General features: G+C 40.3%; 1 long non-coding RNA gene across 2 annotated transcripts; it reads left to right on the forward strand.

Moving 5' to 3' along the window:
• Nucleotides 1-92: 92 nt before the first annotated feature.
• Nucleotides 93-2,114, forward strand: LOC128634880 (uncharacterized). Of its 2 annotated transcripts, none has more exons than XR_008397797.1 (2): nt 93-522; nt 1,896-2,114. It is a non-coding gene; the product is annotated as an uncharacterized LOC128634880 (long non-coding RNA). The 2 variants fall into 2 exon arrangements; XR_008397796.1 differs by having other exon boundaries at nt 93-485.
• The last annotated feature ends 2,459 nt before the right edge of the window (nt 2,115-4,573 follow it).

The following is a 4,573-nucleotide window of genomic DNA, read 5'->3' on the forward strand; positions in this document are numbered from 1 at the left end:
TTGTGCTTTGAGTGGGGTCAGATCCGGGTCCGGTGCTGCACCGGGTCGTCTCGGTACCGGTACGGTAATAGGTACTTGCAGACCCTTGCGCCTCTCTCCTCTCCTCTCCTCTCCTCTCCTCTCTACTCCTCACCTCCTCGCTCCGTTCCGTTCCTCCGGCGCTGTATCCGGCGGCCACTCTTGGTCCACTCCACCTCTTCCGAGCGTCCTGTGCGTTTGGCAGGCGGCCAACCGAAGCGCGGGGAAGCGACACCGCCAGGGCGGCAGAAAATTTTCCCCTCCGTTTCGGGCTCCTTCCCCAGCGGCAGGCGGGCGGACATTGGCTGGAAAGTGGAGCAGCTCGTCAGGGACGATCAATGAACATCGATCCACGCTGGCCGCGCCGAGGAGGCTTTGGCTACTAAAAAAAAGAGAAAGAAATAAAGCAATGTGCTGCATGAGGATTTCTTTTTCTTTTTTTTTTCACTCCTTAATTGCAAAAGAAGGTAACTATAAAGTTTGGAACAACATCATGACACAAAGGTAATGTTTGTGTAATAAAGTTTGTTATAGGATATATATATATATATATATATATATATATATATATATATATATATATATATATGCTGGGGATCATGCTGGGAACTTGTCCATTTTATTAGATATTGTGCTGTTCTAGGATAATAATCAATGGCTACGTTTACATGGACAGCAGTAATCTAATTATTGACCTTACTCTGAGTAAGATAATAATGTGATTAAGGTGTGTACATGAGCCGCTTTTAGAATACTCCTGTCATGTTCCCGTTTTACATGTTATAGAACATAATTAGATTAACGGCACACGTCATTAGCGCCACGCCGTCCCTGCAGAATTTCACGTATCGACATAGAGTTCGTCTTCGTTATGGGACCGTATACAGTTTTGGGTGTTTTTATTAAATTTTTTTACGCTTTTAAATTTTTTAACGCTTTAAGTGCGGTTAATTATTTGTCATGCTGTACGTGCTAATAGACGACCGCTTGAAGACATGGGCTGCTTCCCAAACTTACCGTTTATATAGTAGCCGAGATACATGTATTTTTCCCCACTACAGGCCTATAGTAGGCAAGTAAGCGGTTTGGGAGGCAGCCGAACTCTCTTGTTCGCTGTAAAATGTTGAGCACTGCCGTGTGTGATCGTGTCCTGTCGCAAAATGCGGTGAAAACTCTCACACTACGTTAATAATATGATTAAGGTGTGTACGTGTCTGTAATACACGTCGATAATGAGACTAAAACAGGAATACTCCACATGTCTTAATTCAATTAGTGTTTACTTCAAGTATGACCTTAATCAGATTAAGGTAATTCAAAATTGCTGTTTACATGGTAGTATCTTAATCACAGTATTGTCTTAATCGGGTTAATAGTGGATTATTGTTGTCCATGTAAACGCACTGAATGACAAGGTGGTGCGATACGAGCCCTCATGGAGCTACTGCTACTCAATTTTTATTTGTACAGCGCTAGTGGTTAACACGTTTGCCTCGCACCTCCAGGGTTGAGGGTTCAAATCCTGCCTCTGGTCTGTGTGTGTGGAGCTTGCATGTTCTCTCCGTTTCCTCCCAGTACAAACACATGCGTTATAGGCTGACTGGCATTTCCAAATTGTCCATCATGTGAGTGTTTGTGTGTGTGTGTGTGATTGTGCCCTGTGATGGATTGGCATCCCATCCAGAGTGTCCCTCGCCTTGTGCCCCGAGTCCCCTGGGATAGGCTCCAGGTTCCCCACAATATTGTGTAGGATAAGCAGTACAGAAAATGGATGGATGGATGTATAGCGTTTTTAACAATTGGCATTGTCACAAAGCAGCTTTAAAGAAGTATATGAAATCAGGACATACATTTAACAATTATAAATGTATCCCTAGTGAGCAAGCCAGAGGAGACGGTGGCAAGGAAAAACCCCCTGAGACGATATGAGGAAGAAACATTGAGAGGAATGTGACTCAAAAGGGAACCCGTCCTCATCTGGGTGACACCAGATTATAATTATGCAATTATAGATAATTACTCTTATAGAACTGTGTGCTACATGGCCAGAATGTTGTGTAACCAGGAAATTCATTATAGTTTTAACATGAAGTCTATTTATTCTTCTTCTTTCGTTGAAGTTATCAACTGTTCACTCATGGAGACTTGAGTGCAAAACTCTGTGGGGCAATTGCAATCCTAAAGCTATCAAAGAAAGTCCCAAGCCATTGCAGCAAAACTTTGTATGCTACTGTCTTATATGATGTGGAAATGATAATATCCATAATGCTACCATTATTATGTAGCCATCTTGTGGAGGTCTTTAGGTCAGCTAATGGCTCGTTGCTTTGTTGTCCGTTGCATAAAGTACATACCATTGACAATGGTGAACATATTTTTGAGTTGTTTTGAACTTAAGCTAGGTTATTCAGTGCAATGAGCTACACATTAACTCACACTAGCTGCTGACACACTCCACTGACTGTTGGTCACTACCAATTTTTTTATTTTGATATCTTGAAAATGTGATGAAACAAAAACGAAATGGACATGTATTTCCTTAACGAGTTATTTTTTAAGCTGATGTTACAATCCGCTGATGAACTGCGCTTTGTTTTCTTAGTAAACAAAACTCACAAATAAGAGCGTTCCATCGAGGCAATCGATTAAGATCAGTCAGTCATTAGAAAGTAAAGAAATGAATGAAATTCTCAAAAATAGTCAAATCTGCCAAACATGTACAATTGCATTGGGGGGAAAAAACAGAACTAATGGTAACACGTCAGAGACCAGCAGCAGGTTCTACAACATGAAAGTTACTAAATGTGACAAAACTAACCAGTGAACATTACAGTACTTAGACTGGCAGGCTTCAATCCCACTCCAACACTCAAAGATCCATAATATAACAAAGAGCACAAGCATGGTCCCCACTAATCAATGGGAAACAGTAATGTGGTCTTTTCCTCTATCCGGGTGTGGTTACATTTGGAGAAACCCAATGTTTGTCCAACCACAATGTTAAACGTGGTGTTGCATCCATAATGGTATATGCAGCCATTTTTTAAAGGTCATTAGGTCGCATGATGGCTTGATGCTTTGTTGTATGATGCATAAGGTACTGTACATATCATTGACACTGGTGCAAATATCTTCCATTAATATGCTTCCAATATGTTATATTTAATGATATATATAAGTACAGTTATATATTTAGACCTCCTCCCAATCAATTTCAAGAGCGGTTTAATGATCTCCTGACATCAGCCTTTGTCTTCCAGAGACTTCTTTCTTGCTTTTACAACTCAGGACTTCAAGAATGGCCAAAGCTGTTCTCCTAAATGTCCCTCATTTTGCAATGTTGTTCCCGCTGCTTTCAGGTCGTCCGGCAACTCATTTTAAGTGACTGCTGGATCGTATTGCAAATGTTACGCTGTTGTAAGAAAATAATCAACGTCAAGGTACAGTAATGCAACATGACGTGAAGCATAGTTAATGCTACCAACCTTAACGTTGATTACTTTCCTACTGTATAACAGAACTACTCCTAAGTGTTTTATTCCTCTTATACCACAGCAACCTGCGAACAGTTTATTAATGAACAGGTTAGGCTTCTCAAATGTTTACAGTTACATTTAATCAGTTCCTTTTCAATTAAAAAAAAGAAGCATAAAGTCCCCTGTCCTGATGGCAGAAAACTTACTCAGTACGTTTACATGGACAACAATAATCCGATATTATCCTGATTAAGACGATACTCTGATTAAGAAACTAGCATGTAAACAGCGATTATTGAGGACCTTAATCCGATTAAGGTCATACTCGAAGTGAACACAAATCGAATTAAGACATGTGGAGTATTCCTGTTTTAGTCGCATTATCGACGTGTATTACAGACATGTAAACACCTTAATCACATTATTAACATCGTGTGAGAGTTTTCTCCGCATTTTGTGACAGGACACGTACACACACGGCAGTGCTCAACCGTTTTATGGCAAACAAGAGAGCACGGCCGCGTCCCAAACTGCGTACTTACCTACTATATAGTAGGTGAAATACACGTATTTCGGCTACTATACAGACGGTAAGTACGCGGTTTGGGACGCAGCCCACGGCCTCAAGAAGTCGTCTATTTGCACTTACAGTATGACAAATAATTAACTGCACTTGACGCGTTCGTAAAAATTAAAAATGAAACACCCAAATTTGTATACGGTATTATAACGAAGACCAGCTGTATGTTGATACGTGAAACTCTGGAGGGAACGTCGGACGGCGTGACATGGTGACATAATGACGTGATTAATCAATGTATGTTCTATAACATGTAACACGGAAACATGAAAGGAATATTCTAAAAGCGACTCGTGTAAACACCTTAATCACAATATTGTCTTATTCAGAATTAGGTCAATAATTAGATTACTGCTGTCCATGTAAACAGTCACTGACTGTTTGTTTTTCTTTGTTAAACGACAAAACATTTTAATCTGTTTTCTGTGATCCATGTCTCTGTAAACGGGTTGTTGCTATAGAAATGATAAAACTGTTAGAACTTTCATATATTACTATA

The sequence above is a fragment of the Ictalurus punctatus genome, chromosome 14 (genome assembly GCF_001660625.3).
Source record: "Ictalurus punctatus breed USDA103 chromosome 14, Coco_2.0, whole genome shotgun sequence".
Lineage (NCBI taxonomy): Eukaryota > Metazoa > Chordata > Actinopteri > Siluriformes > Ictaluridae > Ictalurus > Ictalurus punctatus.